Source organism: Solanum stenotomum, chromosome 3, assembly GCF_019186545.1.
Source record: "Solanum stenotomum isolate F172 chromosome 3, ASM1918654v1, whole genome shotgun sequence".
Lineage (NCBI taxonomy): Eukaryota > Viridiplantae > Streptophyta > Magnoliopsida > Solanales > Solanaceae > Solanum > Solanum stenotomum.
Genome location: NC_064284.1, coordinates 44808941 through 44830426, shown reverse-complemented (window position 1 = coordinate 44830426; position 21486 = coordinate 44808941). Strand labels below are relative to the sequence as shown.

The 21486-nt window shown below is 37.0% G+C and overlaps 2 pseudogenes; one reads left to right on the top strand and one right to left on the bottom strand.

The window, feature by feature from the left end:
- Nucleotides 1–1306: 1306 nt before the first annotated feature.
- LOC125860572 (uncharacterized) lies at nucleotides 1307–6658 on the bottom strand (annotated as a pseudogene).
- Nucleotides 6659–19923: 13265 nt separating this feature from the next.
- Nucleotides 19924–21201, top strand: LOC125858982 (protein RKD2-like; annotated as a pseudogene).
- The last annotated feature ends 285 nt before the right edge of the window (nucleotides 21202–21486 follow it).

Here is a 21486-nt window from a genome sequence, read left to right as displayed (position 1 = left end):
CCAGAACTTATCAATAGATGACAACTCATTGGCATGATGCTTTGCCTTGTACAATTCAGAAAGTTGGTAGCTAGTCTTGAAATCCTTTCTCGGTTTTTTGACACAAACTCGACTCAAGGACATGTGAAACCAAGTGATGAAAAGGGGAAGAAAAATATACACTACACAAGAATAAAAGAAAATGATTCGATGAAAAATCTCTTTTAGAGAGAGTAAGAAAGAAAAACTTATCTGAGTGTGGTAGCCGACTCTACTGATCATGACATGCAATTTGAATTGATACCCGATTTGTCCATCTAATCTATTCCTCAACCATTATTGATCATCTAATCTTGATGTGGAGCCCCAACGATTTGGCGAAGTCATAAATAACTTCAAACTCTTATTCGCCTTGGGATGTCCACGAGAGTTTTTGCCACTAAAACTCATTCACTTTGAATCCTTCAACTCACATTCGCTTCATGGTGCCCGTTAGGGTTTTCACTAGTAAAACTCTCTCATTTTTATTTCTCTCAACTCAGATTCGCCTTATGATGCCCATTTAGGGTTTTCACCAATAAGACTCTCTTTTCTATTTTTTTTTCTTTTTTTTTTCACAGCTCACTTTCGCCTTATGATGCCCAGTTAGGGTTTTCACCAATAAGACTCTTTTTTTTTCATAGCTCACTTTGATGGCAAGTTAGGGTTTTCACCAATAAGACTCTCTCATTTTTATTTCTCTCAACTCACATTCGCCTTATGATGCCCAATTAGTATTTTCACCAATAAGACTCTCTCATGGTTTCATCATTTGTACCATTAACATACTTACTCTTGACATTTCAAAGGTTGATCCAAAGGTCTTTCTTTGATTGAAACACAACTTTTATACAAGGTTAGAAACAAATGACAAGATGAAGTCTCAAATACGACTTTAAATAATGGGATTGACTTTAGCTTTGGGATAGAAAAAAATAAAAATAAATAAAAAAATGACTTTTGCCCCAGTTTTTTACAAATATGGAATTTTGGATTTTTTATTTGGTTAGAACGAACCCTATGCCAGGGTTGCCTACACATCTTATTGAAACAAGAATCAGGTCAAACGTAGTTCATGCTGATTGATTTTTTATTTTTATTTTTTTTTATATTTTTTTTATTTTTATGGAAGAGCCAAGGAAGCAGAAAAACCAATGAAATAAATTAACTCTCAACAAGGGTGACAACACATGAATTAATACTTAGACATAGGACCAAGAATTTCCATTACATCAACTTTTGAAATGTCAAGTCCAAACATAAGGGTTTCTAATACCGAAAAATCACATCATATATAATATCTCTTCACAGCATCAGCATTGATGACCATTTCTGTCATTTTGCCTTCTATATCTGCTAAGTAAAGAGCACCATTGGATAATACCTTCTTTACAATGAATGATCCTTTCCAATTTGGAGAAAATTTGCCTTTGACTTCAGCCTGGTGTGGCAGAATACGCCTCAACACTAATTGACCCTCTTCGAAACGCCTGGGACGCACCTTTTTGTTGTATGCTCGTCCCATTCTTTTCTGGTACAATTGTCCATGGCATACTGATGTCATTCGCTTCTCATCAATCAAACTTAATTGCTCCAAGCGTGTTTTGATCCACTCATCATCATCAATTTCAGCCTCTACAACAATCTGCAGGGATGAAATCTCAACCTCTGCAGGTATAACTGCCTCAGTCCCATATACCAGCGAATATGGGGTGGCACCCACTGATGTACGAATTGTAGTGCGATAACCCAACAAAGCAAAAGGCAACTTTTCATGCCATTGTTGAGAACTTTGCACCATTTTACGAAGTATCTTTTTAATATTTTTGTTGGCAGCTTCTACAACCCCATTTGCTTTTGGGCGATAAGGAGTCGAATTTCGATGTTCAATCTTAAATTGACGGCATACCTCTTGCATTAAGTGACTGTTGAGATTTGCAACATTATCGGTAACAATTGCCTTTGGAATACCAAATCGACAGATGATGTTGAAATGAATGAAATCCACCATGACCTTCTTGGTCACTGACTTGAAAGTTACTGCTTCCACCCACTTTGTAAAGTAATCAATGGCCACCAGGATGAACCTATGACCATTTGATGCTTTTGGTTCTATTGGTCCAATCACATCCATTCCCCATGCCACGAAAGGCCATGGAGCAGACATCGCATGCAACTCGGAGGGAGGAGAATGTATCAAATCACCGTGTATTTGACATTCATGACATTTACGAATAAACCGTATAGAATCCCGCTCCATGGTGAGCCAATAATAACCTGCTCGAAGTATCTTCTTTGCCAGAACATATCCATTCATGTGAGGTCCACAAACTCCTGAGTGTACCTCAATCATGATTGTTGAAGCCTCTTTAGCATTTACACATCTTAGAAGACCCAAATCAGGTGTTTTCTTGTACAATATGCCTCCACTTAATAAAAAACCACTAGCTAGTCGCCGAATAGTCCTTTTTTGATTACTAGTGGCATTAGTAGGACATTTTCCGGACTGAAGATATGTTTTAATATCATGGAACTAAGGTTTATCGTCAAATTCTTCCTCCACCAAGTTGCAATAAGCATGCTGATCACGAATCTGTATGTACAAAGGGTCGATATGAGCTGCGTCAGGATGTTGCAGCATCGAAGATAAAGTTGCCAATGCATCAACAATTTCATTATGAACTCTAGGAATGTGTCTAAACTTTATTGACACAAACTGTCGACAAAGATCTTGTAAACAATGTTGATATGGTATGAGCTTTGGGTCACGAGTCTCCCATTCTCCTTGGATTTGATGGACCAGTAAGTCTGAGTCTCCTAGCACTAGCAACTCTTGGATGCCCATGTCAGTAGCTAACCTCAAACCCAAGATGCAAGCCTCATACTCTGACATATTATTGGTACAATAGAATCTAAGTTGGGCTGTTATAGGGAAATATTCCCCTGATTCAGACATAAGAACTGCTCCTATCCCAACTCCCTTCTTGTTAGCGGCACCGTCAAAGAACAACTTCCATCCTTGATCCTTATCATGAATAACTTCATCGATACATGATACCTCTTCGTCTAGAAAGTAGGTCTTAAGTGGTTCATATTCATTATCAATAGGGTTCTCTGCCAAATGATCTGCCAAGGCTTGAGCCTTCATTGCGGTCCGCGTCACATAGATAATGTCAAACTCTGTGAGTAATATTTGCCATTTCGCAAGCCTGCCCATGGGCATGGGCTTTTGAAAAATGTATTTTAACGGATCCGTACGAGAAATGAGATAAGTAGTATAAGATGAAAGATAGTGCTTCAACTTCTGTGCTACCCAAGTTAGGGCACAACACGTTCTTTCGAGAAGAGTGTACTTCGATTCATAAACAGTAAATTTCTTGCTGAGGTAATAAATGGCCTGCTCTTTCTTCCCAGTGCCATCATGCTGGCCCAATACATATCCAAAACAATTATCCAGTACTGACATATATAATATCAATGGTCTGCCCGGCTCGGGAGGAACCAACACAGAGGGATTCGATAAGTAATTCTTAATCCTTTCAAAAGCCTCTCGACATTCTTCGATCCATTCGACTGTGACATTCTTTTTTAATAACTTAAAAATGGGCTCGCAAGTTGTTGTGAGTTGAGCAATGAATCTACTGATGTAGTTTAACCTTCCTAGAAGGCTCATAACCTCAGTTTTATTCTTTGGAGGTGGCAGTTCCTGAATGACTTTTATTTTTGAAGGATCTAACTCGATACCTCGTCGACTGACTATAAACCCCAAAAGCTTTTCTGACGGTACTCCAAATACACATTTTGCAGGATTAAGCTTGCGATTATACCTGCGAAGCCTTTCGAAGAATCTTCTTAAGTCTTGCACATGATTTGACTGCTTTTTTGATTTAATGATCACATCATCCACATAAACTTCGATTTCTTTATGCATCATATCATGAAACATTGTTGTCATTGCCCTCATATAAGTTGCACCCGCATTTTTTAACCTAAAAGGCATAACCCGATAACAATATGTACCCCATGGAGTGATAAAAGACGTTTTTTCTGCATCTTCATCATCCATAATAATCTGATGGTAACCCGCATTGCAATCCAAAAAAGAAGCAATCTCATGTTTAGCACAATTATCCAACAAAATATGAATGTTGGGCAAAGGAAAATTATCTTTTGGACTTGCTTTATTCAAATCACGATAATCAACACACATTCAAACTTTGCCGTCTTTCTTAGGGACAGGTACGATGTTGGCTAACCAAGAAGGATATTGAGCGACTCGAATGACTTTGGCCTCAAGTTGTTTTGTGATTTCCTCTTTAATTATTACACTCATGTCAGTTTTAAGCTTTCTCAACTTTTGCTTTACTGGAGGGAACTTAGGATTAATCGACAACTTGTGAACCACCATGTCAGTGCTTAATCCAGGCATGTCATCATAAGATGACGCAAAAACATCCTTGTAATCAAACAGAGCCTGAATTATATCCTCCTTTTGATGTCGAGCATGTACGCTTATCTTAGTCTCTTTAATATTTTCATGATCCCCTAAATTTATCGTCTCAGTTTCACTCATGTTTGGGTTTGATTTATTCTCAAAAGATTTGAAATCCCTGCTTACTTCTTCAAATACTTCGTTTTCATCATATTCGATTTCTTGACTTATTATTTCAGGATTAGGTTGAAGATTAGATTGGATTTTAAGATCCGGTGAAAAATTCTGCATGCATGTCATATCACTAGAATCGGCATAGAAAGAACTGTATAGAAGAAAACAAAATAAATATATTAGACTGAAATAAAAACACAATTACATCCTATTGAAAAGAAAAATAGAGAGTTTGAAATAAAACGACGAGACAAAATCTGAATTACAACCCTTGAATAAATCGGATGACAAAAAGAAAAACAAGACAGACTACCAAGACTCATTCTTAATGGGGAGAGGTGTGGCCCACTAATTATTCAGCTGGACATCAGGACCAATGAATTGCACATCTCTGACGCTAGTGCCTTCTCCGAGTTCAATCATATCAGCCTCGACAAATAAATCTTGAAAATAGTTGATCAATTCTTCATGAACCTCCAGCACTGGCTCTGGGAGTGGTGACTCAGAAGATTCTGTTGTGCGGGCTTTGAGGAAAGATTTGTATATGGGTGGTATAGGCTTGGTAAGTGACCATACATCTCTCTTCTGCTTCTTGGGCTTCATTTTGTCCTCGACTCTAGGCTTGTATCCTAAGCCAGAAGTACCAAAACTCTTTCGTGGACTCACCGGATAAGCTCTCCCTTGCAAGAAGATCCCCAAGCCTTTGCCTGGTTTAAAACCATGCTTCAGCATTTCATTCACCATCATCACGGATGTCATGGGCAGTTGTGGTTTTGAAATGAGATTCCCCTCGAGGATATACTCAACAACCACTACCTCAAAAGCTTGATAAACCAATGCCTCATTATCATTATTCGCCTTGATAAAAGGGAGGGAAGAGTCTTTGTTGATTGACAGATCCCCCTCACCATGAACAATCACTTCTTGTCGATCGTATTCAAACATAATCATTTGATGCAACGTAGAGGGGATTGCCCCAACTCTATGCACCCATGGTCTTCCCAACAATAGATTGTAGGATGCATTGATATTCAGCACTTGAAAATTCACGGTGAAATTGACAGGCCCTATTTTTAGTATGAGCTCTATCTCCTCGATGGCATCTGTTTTGGACCCATCAAAAGCCTTAACACATACGTTGTTGGGTCGCACCCTTTCAACATTAACATTCAATTTTTGTAGAGTTGACAAGGGACAAATATTTGCCCCAGACCCTCCGTCAATTAGAACTCGAGTGACATATGAAAGCTCACACTTTACAGTGATATGGAGGCCTTGGTTATGTCCCGTACCTTCCACTGGTAGTTCATCATCTGAAAAGGTGATGCGGTTTACCTCAAAGATTCTCCCAACAATCTTTTCTAACTGACTCACTGTAACTTCATTAGGAACATGTGCTTCATTCGGAATCTTCATTACAGCTTTACGATGTTCATCTGAATGTATTAACAATGACAACAAAGAGATTTGGGCTGGAGTTTTCCTTAACTATTCCACAATGGAGTAGTCTGACAATTTCATCTTTCTTAAGAACTCCTCTGCCTCCCCTTCAGTGACTGGACTTTTAACTTACATTTGGTCATTTTTATTTTTCCTTAATTCAGTCGGGGCATAGCATCTTCCCGAACGAGTCATTCCTCCTATTTCATCTACTTCTTCATTAATTTCTTTCCCCTTGTATGTCACGACGGTAGGCTCATAATTCCAAGGGACAGCCTTGGGGTTAGTCATTGGAAGTTGGGACACTGGCCTAATGATCATAGGTGGAGTATAGGCTCCTTGCACGATCAAGATAGGCTTGTCTGGCCCTCTTGGAACAACCAATCTTGCCTCTCTCTGACTTGCCCAAACATTTTCAAGTGCTCCCTTCACAGTTAGGATGGGTGTGTTTGATGGGCTTATCTTTTTCGATGTTCTTTCTGCCCCTGAAGACACCATTTTTGTCAAGTCAACAAGATTCGTCGAATTTTCCATGCCAGTTCCAACTTTAAGGATTGACTTGTATGGGACTGCAACTTCTTCGCAACCGTTCATCATTTCTAACATGTTTGTTTCAGTATGCCTGGGTAGTGGATTTTGATTGATGTTTGGTCCATTTGGGCTTTCAACGATAATTCGATGAGTATCGATCAAATCTTGAATCGCCTTTTTCAAGTACCAACACCTCTCTATGTTGTGCCCTGGGGCATCAGAGCAATAAGCGCAGTGTTGAGAATAATCTAGATTTCTTTGGCGAGGATTTGACATCTTTCTTTCAATAGGACTCAAAACATTCAACGTCCTTAATTTTTGAAACAATCTAGCATATGATTCTCTAATATGGGTGAATTCATCCTTAGCTCCATTTCCCTTTCTTGTATTCTTTTCTAGGACGAAAAGGAAATCTAACAGTATTTTGGTGAATTTGTGGGGATGGTGGATGATTTTGAGGAATTGGGGCACGCCATTGCGGATAAGAAGGGGGACAATTGGCTGTGCGCTTAAAACGGGATATGGAGAGTATGGGATGGGGTATTGTGGAGTTTGGGGAGGAAAATAGTGTTGCGGGGGATTATCTTGGACATAGGTCCGAGGTGCTGATACAACAGTAGCTACATCCTCCCTTCTCTTCTTCCCTCCAATATTTCCAGAACCATTTTGAAGCACTTGTGTTGTGGCTTTTAAGGCAGCTTAGCTTACAATCTTTCCAGACTTTATGCCATTTTCCACCATTTCCCCAACCTTAATAACTTCAGCGAATTTCTTCTCGACGTCAGAAAGCAAGTAGTGAAAGTAATCAGATTCTTGCGCTTGGAGAAAAACGTCAATCATCTCAGACTCCTTCATTGATGGTTTAACCCTAGCAGCTTGCTCCCTCCATCTAACGGCATATTCACGAAAATTTTCCGTGGTCTTTTTCCTCGTGCTAGCTAATGAGGAGCGGTCTGGCACAATGTCAATATTGTATTGGAATTGTTGCACAAAACATCGAGCCAAATCATCCCATGAATATGCCAGTTGGCAATATCCTGATCTATGAACCATTCGGATGCAATTCCCGCTAGGGTTTCCCCAAAATAGGCTATAAGCAACTCTTCTTTGCCCCCTGCACCCCTCAGTTGATTGCAATATCTCTTCAAATGAGCTATGGGGTCTCCGTGACCATCGTATTTCTCAAACTTTGGAGTTTTAAAACCAACAGGCAAATGGACATGGGGAAACATGCACAAATCGCTGAATGAGATGCCTTTGTGGCTTCCTAGTCCCTGCATATCTCTTATGCTCTGTTCCAAACTCTTCATTTTCTTAGCCAACTCTTCATGTTCCTCATTCTTAACCGCCTTTTCAACTTCTATAGGGGAACTATATTGATGGATGTGGGGATACGAGCTTGAAATTTTAATTGCCTCTTCAAGGGTATAACCATGATCATGAGGAACTTTGGACGAAGGATCATTGTTAGGCATCATTGTTGGCTGTGGAATGATATTAGTCGGCACAGTCGGCATAAAAAGTGGATTACTCATCATAGGGGTACTCAAAGGGCGCACCGTAGAAGTTCCAGCGACATTGGATGTGTTAGCATAAGGGCTGAATCCAGGTCGATAAATGGGATCATTTGTCGACACTTGGATAGAGGGTGGCATGTTTGTATTTAGATAGTCTTGTATTGAAGAAGGCGGAGCTTGTCCGCTCATCCAAGCTTCGTACATATCTGTCATTTGTTGTCTTAATGCCCTTATCTCTTCTATTGATGCTGTTTCATGTGAAGTTTTCTGGTTTCGGACCTCATCATGGTCAGACTCGTTCCCATCTTTATGGGCCATTTTCTTCTTCCTTTTCGACCTTGTATTGTAGGGATGTGATGCCAGCTTAACCACAAACCAATCACCTTTAAGCTAGTATGTATTTCTCTCTCTCTCTCTCTGAATGAAGTAGCAAACATATTAGTGTTAAGGAATCGTGCATGTTGCATCCACACATATACTTCTAATATGGAAGACCTTATGTTTCATCTCGGCTTATCTAGGTGTTTTCTCTTATTTAGTTATTCTTGTTAAAAATGTTTGATCGAACCCATTGGGTTGCCTACGTATTATGTTAGTGCATGAATCAGATCTTTGCATAGTTCGAGAGTATACATTAACACTTTTTTTAATTTAATTATATTTTTTATAGTTGTTATAGATATATACATATAGATATTACTATTTCTATATATTTATTCATTTATACTAATGAAAAAATGAAACCAGACATAAATATAACTTAACATATCATTTCAATGTTTGGAACATAAGTAGGAAAACGATGAGAAAACCGCTAAACAAAAGTCAATATCTTAAACAGACACGACCTAAACAAAGCGTAGAAAAGTAGGATGAAATAAAGCAGGACTTAAACTAAAGAAAACGACACTAAGGAAACAAATGTTTGTATCAACCCTCATATCCCAAAGACATAAATGTCATGCTTGCATCCCCATCTGCTTGCTCATGGAGATGGTGGTCTTACACGACCTCCTACACTCTGATATATATCTTGCACTGAATTCATAAGGTACTCAGCGAATTCAGGTACTTCAGCCAGAAATTGTTCATGGTTTATCTCTTAATAGTCTAAACCCATTTGGGCAATGCGATCAGCCAAACGACGGACTTTTGATCGAAGTGAATTGCAAGTCTGATTCCATCCTCGTATCTGTTGATCACGGGAGGCCACCATTTCTCTAGCACGTCTTTCTTGAGTTGAGACTGACTCTATTTCCTCTTGAAGTCTTCCCCTTTCACGGATCCATTGAGCTCTCTCTTGATCAAAATCTGTCTGACTTTTCTGATCACATGTCCTCAATTGTTGTTGTCGAGATACCGCAAGTTTCGCAACTTGTGTTCCCCTAATTGTTGCCAAATCAACTTGTCCTCGGAGTAAGGTTTCTCTCTGAATTGCCTTGGCTCTTTTCTCTTCGAACTCTACTTGTTGTTGAGTTAGAGCGGCTCTAGCGAGCTCTAAATTTGCTCTTAACTCCTGATTTTCAGGAAGGTAATCACGCATAGCCAACTCGATTTTTATTTTCATCTCAGCCTCATGGTCTATTGGTTCTTTCACAGACCTATCCGGCCTAACTTGTAATCGAGGTTGTTGCTCAAGCCAATTAGAGTATTCCGGGTGAGTTTCTCCTGTGTGTCGTTCTTTAACCATCGTTCCAATTCCCATGACTAAACAACCATCCTAATTTTTTTGGGCCAATCCTTCAGGAAGGGGAACCTCTGGTCCAACTTCGGACACAAAATCTTTCATATCCTCTGTGATAGGTAGAATTTGACGTCTGCCTAACTGACGTAAAACCCGCAGTGGTACGTATGGTTGCACACCCTTAATACCCATCAACAATAAAAAAGGGCGAACAGACGACATGTGTATGACTTCTACCCAAGGGAACCAAGGATAATTCCAAGTGATCTTATCTTCCGTTAGCGAGCGAAAATGTTCAACCCATGCATTGACCCCTTCCGGACACCTGTATTTCTCCACCCTTTTGGCATGACTTGTAATGTAATCGCTTCGATCCTAAATAAACCTTGCCACCGTAGGAGGTCGGTAAAGATGTTCTACTATCCATTGTTGAAGTAATATGTTGCATCTCTCGAAGAAGCGTTTCCCTTTCTGGCAAACAGTCAGAGCACGGTAGATATCAGCCAAAATCATGGGGACGATGGTATAATTCTTTTTCTCAATTAATACATCCACTACCCCAGTCAAAAGGATGTTAATCTTTCCGCCTCTCCTTGGAAAAACCATTGTTTCTAAAAAAGCTACCATAAAAGCAAAACGTCTATGCTCTTTCCATGTTTCAAAACTTCCCTTGTTGTTGAGTGTCCTTCCAAATTTCTTGAATCCGTCCTCCCTTCCATACCTATCATACAAAAACTGTAATGAGATCCAACCTTTGTCTAATGATTTTTCCTTGACTTTGCAAATGCTCAAGTGTTGAAAAAATTTGTTGATGGATATGCCCCTTGGGGCTATAAGCCTCTGATGATGTAACCTCACTCCAAACCCGGTAAAGCCAGTTATTTCCTCCAAGGTTGGGGTCATTTCAAAATTCGAGAAACGAAAAACGTTGTTGGTGGGATCCCAAAAGGACAACAGTGCTTTGATCACATCTCTCTTAGGTTCCACTTGCATGATTCTAGTCAAGAAACTCAAATATTTGAATATTATGCCTTGTTCTATCAACCCCATGTCATTCCACCATGCCACAACTGCAAGGGAGTACAATCTACAACCTGAAGTGGTACATTCGAATCTCTTTTCCTTTTCTGACACTTTCCACGACCGGGATGAATCATGTTGTGCCTATGGAAAAAGATGCAGGGTCAAGAAATGCTTAATTTTATGGACCTCTTATATTTGGGAAAGGGAAAAAAGATGTGTTAAACTTATATAAACTGACACAAAATATTTTTCAAATAAAGACTTTAAGAAAAGGAAAAAAAAAAATAAAAAAAAAATAAGCAACTTGTATTTATAAAGTGAATACAGTTTAAATGTTTGTCACTTGAAAAAAAATCAGATTTAGAGCAATGTGGACAATAAATATCTAATTTATTTGGAAATTTCTTTTGATAAGCTACTTATATTCTCTCAAACAAGTGTTTATTTTATGAGTCCAATTGCAAAATAATTTCTAGTAAATGCATCTATAAAATCAAGGTTTAAATAATAATCTTCACTAAATCTACTATTAGGAGTGACTGTTACGAATTTTAATTTCAAGTGCTTGTAGATGATCAAAGACATGTTGGAGACGACATACTTTTAATATGACTATGATTAATACCCTGAGTCAATATAGGGGTTATATATATGGTTTAATAAAGAATTTTTTATGTACAAATGGAAAAGAGAGGGAAAAAAAAATCTCGAAATTGATTTTTCTTAAACTTATTGAAAATTCCAACATATTATTGGTAGGCACACCTATATATTAAAGCCTACTTTTATCTTGAGAAATAAATAGCTATATATATATATATATATCATTTCATTTTGACCCTTTTTTACTATTAAAAAATAATCATAATATTTATGGATATTAAAAAAAATTATTTTAGAGGGAACCTAAAGCCGGTCAACAATCGAGGTCTTCCACATATTTTTTTACAAATAACACATAAAATGCACATGTTGGTCAAGAAGAGGGTCTCCTATCCTAGACGGACCCAACCCTTGTGTCGAGTCCCACTAAGTCAAATGCAAATTATACAAATAAGCGGAGCCTACTAGGAATACGCTGGTAAATGTTTCAATTTTACTAGGTTCGATCCTGAAGGAAATAGGTATCTAGACTGGCTTACTCGAGTGGACAGCTCGAGCCAGGGAGGGGCAACTTATCGGTAGCAGCGCTATTCCGACTTCATTGCTGGTCCAACCCTGCCTAACATGTGTGACTAAAATTCTTCACTGGGTGCCTAGACACTCCAGGTTTATCTCAAAAGAAGATGGGATGCATAACTGCATTCCCTACTATCCTATTTTTTAGAGACTCAGATGGTGCGCGAGAAGACACTTATTTACAATTCAACAATATCAAAGCGACAAATGAGCAACAAGTAGCACATTAGGTCATCAAAACAATATATCCAATGAAATAATATAATAAAATAAAGTAAAAGTCAAATATACAACGGTTGAATTCTGGTTAGTCCCCAGCGGGAATCGCCAGAGATGTCACACCCCTTTTTCGCGCAAGGCTGGAGCGAAAGGGTTTTTTCCAATTTAAGTGACGTTATTGATTAAGAGATTATTTTATTGTTTCAGAGTCGCCACTTGGAATTGAGTTATGGTGTGCCAAGTCACCTTTTCAAATCCCTAATCAAGTTTGAATTGCAAAGAAATCTTGGCCAACCAGAACTTACTCAGTTAGTCAATGTCAATCATATTCGTGAAAATGTTAACAAGGAAACATATTATACTATGCAGACAGAGTTTATTATGGACTATGATGTGTCGCAAGGGAAGGAGAATATCCCAATCCTCGCTATTAATGCAATAGATGATGAGAGAACCCCCACATTTCACATATAGTACCAACATGCAATATACTTATTGGTATTATATCATTAGGCCTCATGGTTGTAGTTGCACAAGTGGATGCTCGGCTTTTGAGCAATGCTCTTTTGCTTCTAAGAATGGAGGCGAGTTTCCATTCAACCCAAGAAGTTCTATTCTTAAAGCAAAGCCTCTTGTTCATGAGTGTGGTCCATCTTGCAAAAGTCATCCATCTTTCAAAAATAAGGTTAGCCAACATGGTCTTCGGTACCATTTCAAGGTTTTCAAAACCAAATCAAAAGAATGGGATTTGAGGTCATTAAATTATATTGCACCCAAAAGTTTTATTTGTGAATATATCGGATAATTTCTTGATCAAAAGGAAACCAAAATTAGAATTGATTACGATGAGTACTTCTTTGATGTTGGAAACTACAACGAATATATCCCCAAAAGGAAGGTTGTAAGTAGTAAAGTCGAGTCAAATTCTTTTAAAAGGAAGGATGAAGATGGATTTACTATTGATGCAGCAATATATGGGAATGTTGGTAGATTTATCAACCATAGTTGCTCACCAAACCTTTATTCTCAAAATATCATGTATGACCATGATGATTAAAGAGAACCTCACATAATGTTTTTCGCTTCCAAAAGTGTTTCTCCATTAGAGGAGCTTACATATCACTACAACCACCGGAGTGTCCATGTTCATGATACAAATGGCAATTTGAAGAGGGATAAGGGTAGATGTGGCTCTCACAAGTGCAGCGGGAGAATGTAATAAAGTACTACTCATATAAAACTATTCATCTGCACTTGATATTTCAAGTATGATTTTATAATCTATGTGCACTTTTCATATTCAACCTTTTGATCCCTTGTTATTCCATTTAGTTTAATTGTGCAACATTGATCTCGTGTAACTTGTATTGCGATTAATTTCCTACCTTTATGGTTTTTTAGTTTTGAGAGCTTTAGTAGAATGAGTTAGACGATTGTATAACCACATATGGGAGTTAAAAATTATTCATCCTTTTGGTTTCGACTTATCAAGGCTTAATTTTCTTTTATTATGATTAGGCTGTTAGAATTTGAATATTGAGATGTGCATTAGGATTTAGATATTTGAATGTAAATTCACATCTAAATATTAAAATGTTGTAAAAAAATTGAATACAAAAAAATTAACATCATTTATATTGTTGGTGGAGGAGATGCCTAGGGGTGTTAATGGCACGGTTCAGTCGATTATTTTTTAAAAATTATACCATCCCAATTTTTTGGTTATTTTATAATATATAACCAAATCTATATTTTTTAAAACCATCCCAATCATATCAGTTTCCCTTCGGTATCGGTACGATTCGATTAATTTTTATTTATTTTTTACTTTTAAAATATCACCTCAATATACTACTATTAAAATATATTTTTCGCAAATATATTCTTGAACAAACACTTTAATTCTTCATCAAGTAGACACGAATTTAAAACCTTGTTGTCGTATTGTTTGATCTTAAACATTTTATAGAAGTGTTTGCATATGTTTTGTTGTATTGTTTGATAAAGTATCTATTACACTATATTTTAATTTGAAACTAATTAAGTAAAGGTTAATTAAATAGAAAAGACCCAAAGTTGTCTATGTCACGACCCGAGCCTACACCCTGAGCGTAACTGGCACTCAAGAACCATTTCTGATCCCCAAGCGAACCCTTGGTCTGACTATATGACTTACATGACATGTCACGACCTAGGGGTACACCCTAGATGTAACATGGCGTATGGAACACCGAGAAACCCATACAAGCCACTTAGCATTCATAACATAAGAAATAGAACATAAGAAGTAAAGACAATATTTCAAGTCCAAAAATTTTATAAAAGAAAAGCGAAAGTCTAGACACTTTGTCTCTTTAGTCATCTAATACAATAGAATGAAATTTGTGTCTATGTCACTCCCCGAGCCTATACCTTGGGCGGGATTGGCACTCGAGAACCATTGTTTGCCCCAAGAGAACCCTTGGCCTGACTTACTTACGCAGCGGAAGACTATATGCAATAAGAAAGGAATGCAAATGCTAAACAACTTAACTGTCTCAAACTGAACTTATAATGTTTGAAAATAAACATTTAACTTAGCCAAAATGGCAACTCAAATCTGAACATAAGTCAGTAACAAAATGATGACAAATGAACTAACATCTTACTAACTATCTATGAAGCCTCTAAAACAATTGAGATGGATGTCGGTATAGGCCCAAGACATCCTAATGAACTATCTAATATTGAAAGTAAACAAAAGGGATTCTCCGGAATGCAAAGAGGCTCACCAACAGACTTTGAACTGCTCACTGGATCAACAATGCGCTGCATGCCAATCCTAGTTACTTGCGTCTGCAACATAATACGATGCAGGTCAACTGGCATTAGTACATTGAATGTACGAGTATGCGAGCTAGAAAGCTAAACATAACACAGGCTTGAAAAGAATCTAGAAGGAACTGAAGAACTTACCTGGCTCAACTCAACTCAACATAACTGAACTCATTTCAATATAAAGCAGTTTAAACAAGTGCAATATAAATAAAAGTTGTTTAAAACATGATGTCAACTCTGTGTGTATGCAAAGATACAAATAACTCTGAGATGTATGTAAAAATACAAAGTACTGTTGTGGGAGTTTCTCTAACCAACAACCATCACATAAGAGCTATTGTGATGACACAACGATCTCCCTCACACTGCCAGCGCATCCTATACCTGCCAGGGGTATAGGACCTAAATTACTAAGTGGATCCACTAGTCTATGCGAAAAGGATTTATCTAAAAAGTATGATCCCTTTCTACCCATGATGGCTACATGGTTTATAGGGACTGTGGCTTCTCTGAACTCTCACCCCATATCGGTGCTCAATTCTACTACCAAAATATGACACTGGCTCTTTATGTTTAAAAATATAACTTCTTGCTGTGGTTTGAGATAATTGCTCAAAACTTAGCTCAAAAGCTATCTTGGAAATCAAAGTTTCCTCTCTTGCGTCATTTAGAAAGCGATTACTCTTTTCTGAAAACTAGCTCAAAGGCTCTTTGGAAATTAAGGTTTTTCTTTCTTGTTTAAATGTGAAAATATTTTAATCCCTTTGGGAATACATAGTCCTCATATACTTTTGAAGAAATGAACTTCAAGCTTTACTCTTTACTCTGTACTCAACTCAAAACTTAAGTCTTAAAACCAAGTTAAAACGTTTGTAAAAGACTTTTAAAAAAGAAACTTTATGAACTTCTCTTAACTTAACTCTTGACTTGACTCCTAACTGATCCTTAAATTGAATTATGGATTCAAGGATCGTGATTTGTGATAGGAAAGATCTCATGATGTTTAGGAATGAATTTAGATAGCTAAACATGAGAAAAGGACCAAAAATAAATATCTGAGGGTGGGTCCGTGACGTGGAGAAGCTTTTAAAATTTAGTTTCAAAAACGACTTTTGAGGCAGAATGCTTCGTGACAGCTCCGCGATGTGAAACAAAAATTCCCAAAACTGGGAACTAGCTCCACGACGCGCCACTAATGTCAGATTTATTCCGACGAAATCTCTTCTTCATTTTTCGACTCTAAACCCTCTAAACTCCGTGGGTTCTTTTTCCCAACACTTAGAATCGATTAAATGTTCAAAGTACATCAGATTCTACTCAAAATCAAACCTAAAATCATAGATTAGGATCAGACAACTCCTCAACGAATTCAACGAAACAAGAATCTAATGAAACTTCAACAAACCCATTCAAGAACTCAATTTCTAAGCTTTCAAGAACTTAAATTCGCTGAAATTAATCATGATTGGAGCGTGGGAGAATTAACCCAACGCTATTTTATCTCACATACCTGGTAGGGATCACCCCCAACGAAATCCACAAGCCAAACTCGACGATCTTGACGAATCTTGAACGGTTTTCTCCTTTCTCCTCTTTTCTCCTCTTCTTTTCTTTTCTCTAAAAATCCTAACTCTTTTTCCAAAAGCGTAAACTGACTAAGTTCAGTTTAGACCCCTATGTAATTACCAAAAATGAATTAAAATAAAAGGGTAAGGAAAAGACCAAACTACCCTTCAAAAATCCGGATTTGGACTTTCCTTAATCCAACAACCCAACTTCCAAAGGGCATAACTTACTCATACGAACTCGGAATCACGCAAACTTGGCGACGTTGGAAAGATCATTCCAAGAGATTTCCAACCATATCTGATCTAGGAGTTATGGCCATTTGAAGTTGACCAAAAACTCAGTTTTCCTAACCTAAACAAATTTCCAGATTTTCAATTCTTTTAAAAAATGACTATTTCCAATTCTTAGCTTCTTCCTAGCTATTTCAAATTGCGAGATGTTACAGTCTAACCCATACATCATGTCCAAAACTTAAAAGTAAGATAGAAACCGAAAACAATATAACTCCGTCCTCGAAGCATGAGGACTCACCAAAGCTCGGGAAAATCAACCAAGCCAAACACTAGCCATGAAACTGCGAACCCTGAATATCGAACCCTACATTTGGGGAAAATGTAGGCAAGAGTATGTGTTAGTATAAAACAATCTACCAACTATGATAGCCATGTATATAACATTTAAATTATGCTAAAACGGAAAATTGTATGACATGCAATTGACCAAGCTAAAACATGCTATAAAAGGAGTTAAAAACCATGGTCAATGCAAGCTAACATCTTTCAATCATTTAAACACATATGAGATACTTCTTGAAGTAACCTTAGTTCATTATTCATATTGTTGTGGGAATGAGCCTTAACCGACATAGAGACCATGTGAGCTATAACATGATCCCCCAGTGTCTCCCACACCATAAATGGTTGTCCTACTTGCCAAGGTAAGGACCACGAACTTCTAGCTTAAGTAGATCCACTAGCTAATGTCTATCTAGATAGTCATCCTATGGGGGCACATAGGTAATGGGTAAAGAGATTGCTACTAGAAATCCAGCCTCTACTAACGAAGAGCCTCCATCTCAATATCATCTCGGAATAGTCATTTCTTACGTGTTCTTATCATTCATGGAAGGGCATGTCATCTTACTAATCCAAGCTAAATTTCATTAGGATAGCTCCTTATCTTTGATTCAATTAGGTGAGAAAACCTTTCAACCTTAGAATCCTTATTATGTGAGAAAATCTTTCACAATCATGTTTGTATGTGTTTATGAGAATATCCTTTCAACAACACAACATCCACACCATCATTGATACTTTACTCTCAAGGCATCCTTAAAACATTTTCATAGGTTTCACAAGAACATGCATAAACTCATACTTTGCCCTTTCAAGGTTCAAAGCCAACTTTTCATCACCACATCTAGAAATCAAGGATTAGATAGGGATTACATCATAAATTCATGTGATTCTATCACTTCATGCTTTAGTTCATAAAACTCCTCTTTAATAACCAACAATCCACATCATATGATCAAAATTGGTAAACATAGGGGTTTACATGGGTTCATAGGGGAAACATCATAAAATCATTGTATTTCATCAATTCATGCATATTAAAACATAATTCAATCATTTAGATCAATAATCAAGAGAACCCATGGTAATTGAAGAAAACCCAAACTTAATTAAGGATTTCTACCTTTGAAAATAGGAGAATTTGGGAACTCCATGGATGGAAGGAATCCATGGATGAAAACTATCATACCTCAAGTCCAAATGCGTATCTTCAATGGAGGAATTGAGACACCTTGACTTGAAACCCTAGATGAATCCTTCTTCTTCTTCTTCTTCTTCAAGTTTCTAGAGATAGAATATTTGGAGAGGAAAATTGATCTTCTTTTGTAATTTTGGAAGAATGAATTGAATTGAATAACTTGGCCATTGAAAATACTTAGATAGGGGTCTTAGACAAAGGCAAAACAATGTAGTATAGGAATGAAATAATTAGGAAAAGACCCAACTAGCCCTTAAAATAACTGTCAGCTCTCGACCTACGGCCATCCATCGACGGACTGTGGACTGACCTAAGGCTCATCCTGGTGGTCCCTCGTTAGATTCAGAGAATTTGGGGCCTTAACCTACGGACCCCTAACCACAGATCGTGGTCTGACCGATGGTCCGTTGGTCAGGCCTTGGTTTGTGGTCCCCAATTACTCTGGGTGACCAATCCATGGACCATACCTACGGTCCGTGGTTCCATCCATGGCCATGGTTGGCCTCCATAGCTGGCACCTACAACTTTTGAAAAATACTAATCATGCCCTTTTCAAATCTGGGGCTGTTACATGACATTAAACAATATACGGAAGCGTAAAATAGGTGAACACTTAGACATTTAAGAAAGTCTTAAAAATATTGTCTTGCAAAATACTTAACATGAGTCATGAGTTAAGTAAAACATCCTGGGAAAAACAATGGAAGCATCTAATTTTGTAAGTCTATGAAGCCTCTAACAATATAAGATAGGTGTCGGACAAGACCCACAACACCTCCAATACTACTAAGTTGAATGAAAATGAAGTCTCCCGGAAGCAATGAGACCTTACCAAAATTGTCTGCGGGTGAAGAGTGATCTTAACGAAATGTATGTTGATAATCCTGAGTACCTATATCTATATCATGAAAAGATGCAGGTCGAATGACGTTAGTACATTGAATGTACTGGTAAGTGATAAGGTTAGAGTAAACAATTAACTGGCTTGAATGACTGAAATCAACATAGTTGGATCAATACATGAACATGAAGTGAAGACCATTTAAACTTTACTATAAGATATGCAATGAAAGCAACATGAAAATAATATACTTTACTTTGTGGGGAATTTCTCTAGCCGACAACCATTACCATGAGCCTAGCAATGATACAACGTTCCGCCCACGTCGCAAGGGTCATCCTATACTTTGTTGGGTATAGGATGATATCGTGACTATGGATCCATATAATAGGTCTTCTTAGAGGTAGTGAGTAGTCACATGAAGAATCAATGATATTCTATCCTATGCTAGCTACATAGTTTTATGGAACTTACGAATTATAAAAGACTCTAACCCAATTTGGTGTTCGATACTACTCCCAAAATAATTGATATAACTTTATGCTCAATTCACTCATTACAAAGAATGGACTTCTTACTTTATTGAAATACTTTTCAAAACATACTAATCATTACTTTCACTTTTAATCCCTACCTTATATCTTCTCCCTCTCACTACTCTAATCTAAAATAAGCATAAAGTCATTTAGTGATCTTCATGTCAAATATGGAAAGTGATCAGTCAAACTATGAAGTGATCCAGACAAAGCAAAACTTATTTTCCCTTCCCAAACAACTGTCTTCTATTGATGATCTCAGGTGATTCATTTTTTAATCTAGTTAAAGAAATGATTTTTTCGATTTCATCGAGTATATATATGTTGTTGTTATTATGATGTGTATTTGTATGAATATTAATATGTTACATTTAAAAATAGTGAACTTTGAGGACACTATGTTATTGCTCCTTTGATGGAAATGGAATGCAATACTTTTGTTGATTCATCTTTTTATAACCTTATCCCTGGTGAGGCAGGTCAATATATATATATATATATATATATATTTAACTATACTATATTTTTATTAAAAAAATGATTCTTGACTAGTATATATTTGTTATGGGTGTAGAAGAGTCATGGTATGAAGGAATTGGGAATATTGGGAATGAAATGAGCGGCAAATTTGCATTAATTGAAAATGTAGGAAACGAACAATTGTTGTTATGTGATAATAAAATTAATGAAAAAGATATGATAATGGGTAATGATCATCAGGAAATTATGTAACGGAAAAAGACAAGAATAATTGTATGGAAATTAGAGAGGAGATTAATAGTAATAGTACAAGTATGTTGTCATGAGATGCAATTTCAAAGTATTTTTATATGCCAATTACTCAAGAAGCAAATGAGCTTCATATTGGACTACACTTTTGAAGGATAGATGTAGGGATTTGGGAATTAGAAGGTGGCCTCATAGGAAGTTGATGAGTAGTAAACACTAATCAACAATGTTAAGATATATATATATATACACACACACAACTTAATTAGCTTGTTTCAATTAATTAATTATTCTTTTCTTGTAGTATATACTAATATAATTATGTGGATTGATATATGATGGTGTATATATACAAGTTATGATACTAATTAATAGTGTTTTATATATATTTCAAGGAATTGGAGAAGGGAGCCGGAAATAGGATGGAAGAAAAGTTGAAGGATGTGATTCATGTATTAGAGAAAGTGAATAAGTAGATGGAAGAAATACTAGACATGGAACTTGAGGAGAAAACAAAGAGATTGACGCAAATATGCTTTAAGGCTAATTACAAGAGGAGAAGGCTATTGTCGTCTATGCCTCATCAATTACAACCTTATTTTGGTACTTATTGCACTACTAGTACTACTCCTACTCATAATGTTGAAGAAGATGATGAAGAGATTATGTCTCTTCTTGCTGACTATTTCTCTTACGATACTCCAACCTTGCATCACTGAACTTTTTTTTTTGTTTTTGTGTATGTATTATTTTTGTTTATGAGGGTGTTAGGGACAACACTAAAGTTATTTCAGCGTGAACTATTCCAACTTTGAGATTAATTCTAATGTTTGTGCCTATATAAGTTGTCAATATTACATCCATTTGAGATGCAATGTACTCTTCTTTGAACTTTATGTGAAATGCTAGTTGCAAAAAATTATGGGGACTATTCATAATTTCATAATCGACATTAATATATTTGTTACATACAAGGGTGTGGTCTATAATTTTCATGGATCATA